The sequence below is a fragment of the Balaenoptera physalus genome (assembly GCF_965194825.1).
Source record: "Balaenoptera physalus genome assembly, chromosome: 4".
Taxonomy (NCBI): Eukaryota; Metazoa; Chordata; class Mammalia; order Artiodactyla; family Balaenopteridae; genus Balaenoptera; species Balaenoptera physalus.
The window spans coordinates 3,399,737-3,411,817 of record NC_138891.1 but is presented as its reverse complement, the minus strand read 5'-3'; the positions used below and the strand labels follow the sequence as shown (position 1 = coordinate 3,411,817).

The following is a 12,081-nucleotide window of genomic DNA, read 5'->3' as shown; positions in this document are numbered from 1 at the left end:
GACTTAGTGTTCATCATGGATTTCTATATTAATGTTGATTTTTTAAAATATTATTTGAGGGACTTCCCTGGCGGTCCAGTGGTTAAGACTTTGCCTTCCAATGCGGGGAGTGTAGGTTTGATCCCTGGTCAGGGAGCTAAGATCCCACATGCCTGGAGGCCAAGAAACCAACACATAAAGCAGAAGCAATATTGTAACAAACTCAATAAAAACTTTAAAAATGGTCCACATCCAAAAAAAAAAAAAAATCTTAAAAAAAAAATGTATTATTTGCTGACTGCATTTTTGGCAACCCCTTCGACTTTGTTTGCATTTAGTACAGGGCCTGGAAACAAGTGAAGATGAACCACTTTCAAAACCAGAGGAATAACCCTAATATGAAGTTTCAAATGGTGTGTCTGGAAGGTAGCGGGACCCCTGGGGCAGGTGTCCAAGGTTTGGCGTCCTCTCTGACCGGCTCTTGGAGGTGACGTCACAAACTTGCACGCCAACTCTGTGGGCGAATATGGGAGCTACTCAGAGAAGCTCATTAAGCTGCTTGAGGCCAAACAGGAAGCAAGTGGTGAGTCAGGATCTGAATCTGATTTTTCTCTTCATCACAAAGCCCCGGGGCAATGGTCTCTCCCAGGTGAATCAGGAGTAAACAGGAGAGAGCATGGTGGTGGTGAACAGACTATTCAATATGTCACGAGATTCCATTTTATAGGAAGAAAAGCCCAAAGAGACAACTGCTTCAGGAGTAAATAGCACATAGAATAATTCTGAAGCAGTTTCTTAAGATCATTTTTTCAACTTCATTTAGGTACATAAACTACACATCTTCAAGTGTAAAGTTTGGTCAGTTTGGGCGTAAGTAGACACCTGTGAAATCACTCCCACACCAAGATAACATTTTCATCGCCCTCCAAAAGTTTCCTTGTGCCCTTTTGTAATCCATCCCTCCATCCACCCGTGACTCCAGGCAAGATCTGCTTTCTGACTCTGTGGATTTGTTGGCCTTTTCTAGTATTTTATATAAATAAATTCATACAGTATTGGGAATTCCATGGTGGCCTTGTGCTTAGGATTCTGGGCTTTCACTGCTGTGGCCCGGGTTCAATCCCTGGTCTGGGAACTGAGATCCCACAAGCCGCGTGGCCCAGAAGTAAATAAATACATTTATACGGTATGAATGACTTTTTCTTTGGCTTTTGTTTGGCTTTTTTTCCCGCAGCATAATTGTTTTGAGATTTATCCATGCTGTCGCGACGATCAACAGTTCATGCCTTTTTATTGCTGACTAGTAGTCTGTTGTATGGATGTACAATTGTTTATCCAGTCACCTGCTGTTTGTTTTCCATATCTTAAATTTTTTATGTACGTGAATAATACATTTTTAGATACTTGAACCTGCAATTATGTGTTCTTCCTGAACTCCTAATCACTCTGATACGGCAGGGTAATGCTATGTGTCTCCAGAAACACAGAAAATGCACTTCCTGGCCCCTTTGCACACAGCCCCTATGGCTAGATTTGGCCAAGGCAGTGTGAGCAGAGGAGATGAGAATTGTTTCTCAGTGGAGGCGGCAAGCTGCCTCTGTGCAAACGCCAGTTTCTTTCTCCCCCTTCGGCAGGGAGGGTGGAGGCTGTGATTAGCTGGCGGGACCACTGGATAGAACAGGTGGGGCCACAGCCCCACCAGAGGGATGCAGTAGCCTTGGAGAGCCACTAGACCTGCAGTGGACTTTATGTCCCGGAGAGGTAACTTCTCCTGTGAGTCAGGGCTGTTTGTTACTGCAGCACAAGCCTAGCCTTTCCTGACAAACACACTTTAGCTCTCTTTTCAGACACCACAAGGAGACCGTCCCGGCGAAATTTCTACCAAGGCTCAATGGAGTCCAATTTTATGAGGTTTTTACTATTTAGAATTGTCTAAGAAATCTACTAATATTGTACCATTACAGACCACCTTTCTCTTTGGTGGGTGGGAAAGAAATGTTAGGTATTCAGAAGAGGAGCATGGGGAGAGGCGACAGAGAAAGGAAAGAAAAAAAAAGGTGTGACTCTTTATCTTGTACCTGCAACTCCCCTACATTAACTTAGTTAATTGTCACACTCTGAGGAGATATTTATAGTCTCATTTGTACAAAGGAAAAAACTGAGACACGAGAGTTTCCTAGGATACACAGCTGCTAGGTAGCAGTTTCGGAATTAAAGTCTACGTCTGCCTAACTCCCAGCTGCTCACTGTTTGTCCTGTTGGATTGAGAAATGCAGGAAGACGTGAGATGAAGCTCCTCCCAGCACCCCCTGCTACGTGGTAAGGCCAGTTAGCAGTGGTCCAAGGTGGACGCACAGATAGAAGGCGCTGGACAGTTGGCCACCGCAGCCAAAGCCTACCCAGCCCGGGCCAAGTAGATACAGTGACGAGGTGTAGACAGAGCAGAGCCGGGAGTCAGAGCTCCCGGTCCAGACCTGCCTCTGTCCTGGGGGTTCTGTGGCCTCAGCAGAGTCAGTTAACGTGTCGGAGCCTTGATTTCCAGTTTCAAGCAGGCACGACCTATAGAAAGCAGACAGGAAACCCAGAAGTGCTGGGCAAGGGCGGGCTTGTCCCAGGCTCTCTGGACACAGCTCCGGTGACATTTACAGGAAGGCATGATGTTATCACCAAAGGAGACCCTGCTTTCTGTGCCCTTCCCTTTCTAAGTACACCTTGTGCAGACCTCAGGACTCCACCTGTTCTCAGTAAGAAAGCACTTGGGAGAAACCCACCAGCTCAGGACCCTCTTGTCCTGAGACTTGTCCTCTGAAGAATTTTGTCTCCTGGTGAAACTTCCCTCCCAAAGAGTATGGGCGTGGTGGAGGGGGCAGGGGGGCCCTCACAGACCCTGAGGGTTTGCCCATTTCAGCAGATGGGGTGCCCTCAGAGGTGGGGAGGGAAGGGAACATTCGTTTTTCTCAGCCACGAAAAGACCCCACCTCCTCTGCTCCAAGGGCAGCAAGGCGGGGTGGGGGGGGGGGGTGGTGTCCCCAGCCCAGGGTAGAGGAGCTGAGCTAAATATATCACAGTTAGCAATTGAACATCTTGCATTTACGGGCATCAAGCCACAGCTAGATTACATAATATTAAGTAGATGAAATTGCTGCCTTAGTAGGTTAGAACAGTCGCACCTACTATATTTTATCACTTGGCAGATTCCGGGAAGGAGGGTGTGCTTGTGGTAACTTTTAATATTTCCTTCCCCATCCTTCCTTGCTTTTTTTCTTTAAAAGCATTGGGTATGATCAGAAAGACAGATGCAATAAACATGCACCCATTAAGTCAAGTTCCATCTTAATTTAAAAAAAGTAATTTTTTGCATATTAGGTAATGGAACTCTGCTAAGAGCTGGGAGTGGGAAAAGGCATTCGCCCTTAGCAGTTATACTTTTCTCAGGGAGAAAAGTCATGAAAAGTAGATTGTTAGGGGGAATTCCCTGGCGGTCCAGTGGTTAGGACTCTGAGCTTTCACTGCCAAGGGTGCAGGTTCAATCCCTGGTCAAGGAACTAAGATCCCACAAGCCGTGTGGCACGGCCAAAAAAAAAAAAAGAAGACTGCTAGGTTACTCATATTACACAATCTGAAAAAATTATGAGAAACTAAAATTAAGCATCACCCTCTACTCAATATTCTGTAACAACCCATACAGGAAAAGAATCTGAAAAAGAATGAATATATAAGTATATATATAACTGAATCACTATGCTGTACACCTGAAACTAACACAACACTGTAAATCAACTCTATCTACTCCAATAAAATTAAAACATAAAAAATAAATAAATAAAATTAAGCATCACCTCCTCTAAACAAACCCCACTCTGAATTATGTGTAAAATAGAACTAAAAATATTTAATTACATGATAAAGGTCCTAGTCTCTGGATTTTATTCTTGGGTATTATACTCCATAGAAACAAATCATTGGTCAATGACAAATGTATTGAAGCATAAAATACTTGATTAAGGCTGTGATTATTCACATGTGGTTTCTGAACCACACTGCCTGCACCCTGATGGGCTCATATTCACGGCCTTTCACTCCATCCCCCACGGCGCTTCTAAGCTCTGCAAGTACGTAGTTAGTATATCCACATCCTTAGTACTGAATAACAAGTTATTGGATCTGTTATATACCTGAATCCTTGGCTATGACCAATGGGATCCCTGGGTCCTTTAAAGGAAAGGTGCTTCATGTAAATAGAGCTATAGCAATGACAGTGTATCCATTGGCTCCCTGTGTGTTTCTCACTCACAGCACCCAACCCTGGCAGCCAGCGGCACTTGAGGATGCTGGCGCGGATGGTGGGGCGTTATTGGATACACCCAGCCTCGCTGGAAGTCAGCATACAAGGATCGTAAGCATAAACTCATGACCTTTTAGGAAGCTCTGAGGTCAAATAAATAACAGAAGAATTTTATATGAGCTGTTGTAAAAACCGTGGTCACCAACTCCTAGGGGTAAGGAAATGTGAGTTTAAGCCTAGATTCAATTACTATTTGGGAAAGAAGGGAGAAAGAGAAACCAGGTGGAACCATTTGCTGACCACAGACTATAGGAAGCAAAGCTCTCGGTTCCTGGATTAAATAACCGTTCGTTAATATGTGAACCTGTGATGATCACACACAGACGCAGAGAAGGGCCTTTGGGCGCTGGGTCCCCACTTTCTTTTCTCCTCTCCAATCAAGTTTTTAAATATTGGGTTGGCCAAAAAGTTAGTTCGGGTTTTTGCATAAGATGTTATGCAGAAACTGGAACGAAATTTTTGGCCAGCCCAATAATTTAACATCCTATTAACTATTCTAAATCCCGCCCGGCAAGCCTCACATTTGATCATGGCTGCTTTTCAAAGTTCCATTGTTCTGCGTAATACTTTCTAGTACAATTTTTTACAATAAACAGTAACAACACTAGCATGCCTACCACCTAGAAGGAACAAACAAATGCTGACACTTATTAAATAATTAAAAGCCACAGAACAAACATTACAGATAAAATGAAACCCTCCGCCCCGGTCCCCGGTCCCCTCCCCAAGGTCCCCCTGATCACAGACTTAGCGTGTGCGCTTCTGGCTCTGGTTCTATCCTTTCCCTGCATGGACGTGCATTATAACCGGGGCGCCGTGTCGCTGTGACATCCCTTACAGGGATCCCACCTCCTGCTGGGAGTTGCTGTTTTCACTCATCCCAGAGCCTCAACCACGTGACCACAAGCAGATCCGTTCATTCCTGGGACCTCCGTGTGTGTCCCCCGCCCCCTCCCCTCATGTCCCTCTCCCCCCCTACCCCGGGATGTTCCCGCTGTCACTGTCGTTATTCCCAACGTGATGGCCGTTCAGGTGGTTTCCAATTTCTCGATATTTCAAACGATGCTGCGATTTCCCAGACTTCAGTTGGATTCAGCTTTCCTGGGTATGACCCAATGGCCCGGCCAAACCCTTCACAGACTTAACACTCCCTCCAGCCCTGCCTCAAATGCTTGCCTTCCCCCACCTACTCTCACTTGGTTTTGTCAGACTTTTTGATTTCCCCTAACCCAATGGGAAGTCTTTGGGGTTTTAACTTTTCATTTCCCTGCTGCAGAGAGCTTGGACACACACTCACCTGGGGATGTTGTCCATCCTGATGTCCTCTTATGAGCACTGTTCGTCCCTGTCCTTTGCTATTTTTCTACTGCAAAGTTTGTCTTTTTCTTATGAATTTATAGTTCTTTGCATATTCTGAATATAATCCTTCAATCTGTTTTTATTTGTTGCAAATATCTCCTAGCCTGCCATCAGCCTTTTAACACTTTTATGATGTCTGCTCTAGTACAGATGTTTTTCATTTCGATGAACTCAGATGTATCCACTTTTTCATTTGAGTTCAAGTTTTGTTTTTCACATATAGGTTTTCAGTCCCATCAGGATGGGTGAGATAGAGATCTAACTTTATTTTGTTTTTTCCATTGGGATAAAACAGCTGTTCCAATACCCTTGATTTGTAGGGTCACTGCTATCACATCTCAAGCCCCTAACATATTTAGGATGGTTTCTGGGCTCTTTATTTAGTACCATTTTTTGTATCTTCTTCCTACCTTTTCTACCCAATTAATCTACACGGCGGCCAGGATATAGTAAGCATATGAAGTGGTTATTTGATTCACTTAGAATTTACATGGAGGGAGTTCTCTGATGGTCCAGTAGTTAGGACTCCACACTCTCATAGCTGAGGGTCCGGGTTCAATCCTTGCGTGAGGAACTAAGATCCTGCACGCCTCGAGGTGTGGCCAAAAAAAAACCCAAAACCTTTACATGGAAAAGCCGTAGGTAATTTTTTTGGCTTAAGGAAAGAGCCCTGTTGAAGGGGGGGTGTGTGGCAACACCACCTCTCTTTGGGTGGAGTTTGGTAAATGTGGAATAAAACAGAGAATTAGAGCGGGAGGGTTGGGGGTAGGAGGAAAGAACTCGAGTTTGTCTAGCACCTAAAATGTGCCAGATGTGTTGATTACTTCATTTCCTCTTTTCAACAGCCCTTTGAAATAAGCTTTATTTGTACTCATTTTCTCAATGAGGAAACAGGTGACCAAGAGGAGTACCATGGCTTCTCTGAGTCACATGGTGAGTGAGAAGCAGAACTGGGGCTGATACTTCAGCCTTCTGTCTCCAGAGACCTTTACCCCTCTGTTTTGCCACAGAGATGAAAGAAGATGCAGCTGGACCAGGCCATCTCAGCCAGAAGTCACTTTGCCCCAGTCACACGACCATCTGAGCTCTGGGCTGGGACCAGACCATGACTGTATACCACACACATGATCTGGTTACTCTATACCACCCCAGCCAAAGAGAAACGATGACTACAATCTCAGGCGAGAAGCAAGATTTCTCCTAAAGTCACTCTGCTACCGAGATGTATCAATGCTATAGGGCGGCCAGTGGCCTGTATGCCTTCATGTGCACTAGAGGAAAAAGACAGCTCCTGGCACTTCCGCACCCTGGGTAGACACGGCCTGATGGATGGGGCTTGGCCAGCAGAGTGCACGCTGGACTCAGCCGTGAGCCCTTCCCCAGGTGCCCTGTGCAGCCATAGGTGGGAACACGAAGTGGTCTGCCTCCAGGACTTGTTCTGTTTCTCCTCCATCCCATTGTCTTCGACGAGTGCCTCACCACCTTTTCCAGTTCCAGACCTTTTGGTTGAGACCAAAGACTCCAAAGGCCAAGCATTTCAACCTTCCAGCAGCAACTAGGTAACAGCAAGGCATTGTTACTCACCCGTCGATGTTCCTGTCTTATTTAGCTGGAGCTGTGCTTAATTCATACTGGGACATAATGTATACTAGGTCATAAAATCTCTTTGTTAGGAAAAAAATAAGTCAAAGTAGTGATGCCAAATGTTGTCACGGCCAGACCTCTTAGGACGAAGAGAGTTCTCTGCTCAAGCATAAATTACTAGTAAGTGGGCCTGAGTGGTACATCACCATAAAAGCCAGTGAGAGCAGTTGAATTTTTGCATTAGCTCACAGCCACTAGAGATCTGACTTTGAGAACGATTTTTTCCCCCTGAAAACAGTTTTTTTTAAATTGAGGTATAAATGATATATAACATCATGTTATAACTGAATTACTTCGCTGTACACCTGAAACTCACACAACAGTGTTAATCAACTATAATCCAATAGAAAATAAAAAATTTTTTAAAAGACGAAAAAAAAAAACACCCCACTTCATACTTGTTTCAGGTGTACAACATAAACATTCAATATTTGTAAATACTGTGAAACAATCACCCCAGTGTTTAGTTACCATCCGTCAGCATACAAAGTTACAAATCTCTGTGTTTATGTTTGTGTGTGTGTGTGTGTGTGTGTGTGTGTGTGTGTGTGATGAGAACTTATAGGGTTTACTCCGTGGCAACAAGAACCACTTCCTTGAAAGAAAAGTCAGACAACATTGGATTTCTCAATTCCCAATAGAATTCCTACTTTGGGAATACGCAGGAGCTTTTGTTACCAACTGCATCCCCGAGTGATTCCCCTCTCTTTCTAGAGGTGGACAAGTCTCCAAAGTGTGTCCACATGAGAGTCACTTGTCTAGGATCACAAACTGCAGACACGAGTCCAAAATGACGGCAGCCCCTTACGTGTGTAGAAGATCATCTGAACACAGAACTGCAGAGGACTGTGAGAACCGGAATCTAATTATCCAAAAGACATGGTGAAACAGTTGTAACTGGGCCAGAAATATGATGAGCTAGGAGGAGTGGAAACAAATGACTTTACTGAGTTTAAGAGGGGGGAAAATGGATTCCACGTGTCCCCAGTCCAGATATTATTCTCAAAAGACCATGTTCGGGCTTCCCTGGTGACGCAGTGGTTGAGAATCCGCCTGCCAATGCAGGGGACACGGGTTCGATCCCTGGTCCAGGAAGATCCCACATGCCACAGAGCAACGAAGCCCGTGTGCCACAACTACTGAGCCTGCGTGTCGCAACTACTGAAGCCCATGCACCTAGAGCCCGTGCTCTGCAACAAGAGAAGCCACCGCAATGAGAAGCCCGCGCACCGCAACCAAGAGTAGCCCCGCTCGTGCAACTAGAGAAGGCCCGCACGCAGCAACTAAGACCCAACACAGCCAAAAAGTAATTAATTAATTAAAAAAAAAAAAAAAAGACCGTGTTCAATAGCGGATTGAAGCAAAGAACAAAGGAACGCCCTTCAGCGAGAAAAGGAGAAGCGGGAACCAATCACTGGCTGCTCTGCACTCATGCCTCTTCCTGACCGAGCAGCCATTGGCTTAGACTTGATCGAGGTAAGACATTTGCTACTCCGTGTTCACTTCTTACCTGGACTCTTGTCAACCTCCTTGTTAATTTCTTCAGTTCAGTACCTGTCCTCCAGGCGATCCTTTAATGAAAAAGACAGTAAAATGATGAACTTTGCTTTAGCCTTCTGGGTAAAGAAACGACCATTTCATTTGCTTTTTGGAAAGGGGACCCTCCTCTGCCTTTGCTGCGGTCCTCAGAGTGATCAGGAGGATAGCCTACAGCCCCAGGGGTTGGTGATGCAGACGTTCTGCAACAGCAGATTCGGTCCCCAGCCATGCCTTCTGTTCGAGCTGAGTGCCACGGATTTCTCTCAGCAACACACGGCCCCTTTTCTGGTTCTCCACTTGCTGCTGCTGGTTTTCCCCCTGTTGCATTTTCCAGCTGGGTCTGTGTCCCAGCTGTGTTTCCAACAATACCTCCAAACTTGAAGGGACTTGGCACTCGTTGCTTTTGGTCACTGGTGTGCTACGAATCAAGCTTGTGAAAGCCGCTTCCCGGGAGATTAACACGGTCTCATCCCACAGGCAAAGCCTTCTCTGTCCTCATCTGCCGCAAAGCCAACCAAAGTTCCAGGTAGGCTTTGACAGAAGAGCCTGGAATTGGTTCCCAGGATTGAGTGCTGACATTTGGCATTTCTATTAGCCAGAAGAGAAGAGAAAAGGTTTCCTTTTACCTTGCCCCTTCCCCTGAACCCCTGACTGACCAAAAATAAAAAAAGAAGTAATATCTAATTCATCTTGATTCATTTGGGCAACTAGCAGTTTGACTGTTTTGGCTGAAGAAATTCTCCTGTTACTTAGTAAACAGGCCAAATATAGAAATGATCCACCTGGCCAAGTTCACTCACCCTAATTTTGTGGGCACGCCTTATCTGACATGTAACAATAGAATTTCAACATCGGAAGAGATTTGAAAAGTCTCGTAGTCTAACCATCCAATGATGTTCCATTATCCTCTGTGCATGAGGCCTCGGTACTGGCTGCACATCAGAGTAACTAAAGGCACTTGTTCAAAATGACCATCACTTGGCCTCACCCCCGTGAGACTCTGATCCTATAGAAATCAGAGGTGGACCTATTTATTTTGATTAACACCCAGGTGATTTTTGGTGCAGCAGCTCCACAGGACAGGGTTCCAGAACCGCCCCACTGTGTGGCAGTGTTGGGGGACTTGGTCAAGAGTCTTCCTGAGTCTCCTGCAGCACCTGACCCTCACTGCTTTCCAAAGTAGCCAACTGTTGAACACTCTTCCTCCATCTCAGGGAGACATTTCTGCTTCCAGCTTCTTCCTGCTGACTCTACTCCTGTTACAGAGTCCAAACTCATTCTGCCCGCCCCACGAGAGGCCAATAAATTGGGAGATGAGATTTTGGGGCAAGAAATAGCAACTTTGTTCAGAAAGCTGGGAATCCGGGAAGACGGTGGACTAGTGTCCCAAAGAACTATCTTACCCAAGTCAGAACACAGGCTTCTTTTATCCTAAAAGGGGAGGGGGTGTGGTTGGTTGTCACAAACTTCTTGGCGTTGGAATCCTTTGTTTTTGCAGCTGTCCACGTAGGTCAGGTCACAGGTCAGGTCACGATGTTCCTGTAAACCTCCAATAAGACACATGTTATTCTCTGTTCTGCAACTTTTTATCTCTATATGAATAGAAAGTGTTACACCCTTAAAGGTCAGAGCCTTGCGAATGGGCTCTCCTGTATATTTCAGGCCCTAGGCAACATTTTTAACTGGAAACAAAAGCAATAGACTACAAAGATGAAAGTGAAAGAAACAGATCCAATATGGAGTCAGATTCATTCTTGTCAATTGCACTACTACCCCGTGGAGCTGCACAGACCCCTCTGATCCCTGGTGAGCCTTTGGCTATTTGAAGATGGAGCTCGTAGTCTGTCCTGGGATCTTGTCTCCAAACTTCTGTCACGGTTCCTGTGCAGCTTGGATCTGACCTTCTCCCCGGGGGTCTCCCCTCTTGGGGGTGGACCTACCTTTGGACTTTCGAATTCAATAAACCTAAATTCTAACATGGTGCTTCCTCTCCTGGCTGGGGGTTGGGGCATGGCCTTTAGCCTTTGTGAGCCCCCATTTAGTCCTCCGTGGGGTGAGGAGGAGACAACCGGTCACACAGCTGAGTGTGGGGGACAGTGCAGAGCCAACCACATGGTGGGTCTCCACAGCAGTCCCACGTCCACCTCCTGGTCAGTGCATCTTTCTCTCGAGTGCAGTGGTTTAAGCAGCACCATTAAAATAGAAATGTCATGTGAGCCACAAATGTCATTTTTCACACATGTAATTTTAAGCTTTCTAGTAATCACATTAAAAGAGTAAACATAAACAGTCACATTCTTTTTAATAATATATCCTATTTAGAAACAACCTAGAAGTCCATTGACAGATGAATGGATAAAGAGGATGTGGTACATATATACAATGGAATACTACTCAGCCGTAGAAGAATGAAATAATGCCATTTGCAGCAACATGGATGGACCTGGAGATTATCATAGTAAGTGAAGTAAGTCAGAATGAGAAAGACAAATATCATATGATATCACTTATATGTGGAATCTAAAGTGTGACACAAATGAACTTATCTATGGGAGACTTCCCTGGCCGTCCAGTGGTTAAGACTCCATGCTTCCAATGCAGGCAGCATGGGGTGGTCAAAAAAAAAAGAAAGAAAATGAACCTATCTATGAAATAGAAACAAACTTACAAACGTAGAGAACAGACTTGTGGTTGCCAAGGCGGAGGGGGCGTGGGGGAGGGATGGATTGGGAGTTTGGGATTAGCAAATGCAAACTATTATATACAGGATGGATAAACAACAAGGTCCTACTGTATAGCACAGGGAACTATATTCAATATCCTATGATAAACCATAACGGAACAGAATATGAAAAAGAACATATAATTGAATCACTTTGCTGTACAGCAGAAATTAACACAACACTGTAAATCAACTATACTTCAATAAATTTAAAAAAATAATACATCCTATTTAACCCAATTTATCTAAAATATTTCAACACGTGATCAATAATGAGTTATTTTACATTCTCTTTTTCACTCTAAATCTTGAAAATCTGGTATGTGCTTTACTCTTCCTGCAAATCTCAATTTGGACAGACTCACTTCAAGTGCTCAAGGGCGACGTGTTGGACGGCGCAGGTTTAAAGCAATAACTGTTCCTAAACTATGCAGTAGCCCTTTCCCTCTCAGGAGCCTTCCTTATGAGGCTCTTACCCTTGGAAAGCTTTTCT

At 44.8% G+C, this 12,081-nt stretch overlaps 1 long non-coding RNA gene across 1 annotated transcript; it reads left to right on the top strand.

Annotated features, from left to right (window-relative positions):
• The first annotated feature begins 5,961 nt into the window (after positions 1 to 5,961).
• On the top strand, positions 5,962 to 11,501 carry LOC309660326. The gene is made up of 2 exons (XR_014263345.1): positions 5,962 to 7,847; positions 7,884 to 11,501. It is a non-coding gene; the product is annotated as an uncharacterized lncRNA (long non-coding RNA).
• The last annotated feature ends 580 nt before the right edge of the window (positions 11,502 to 12,081 follow it).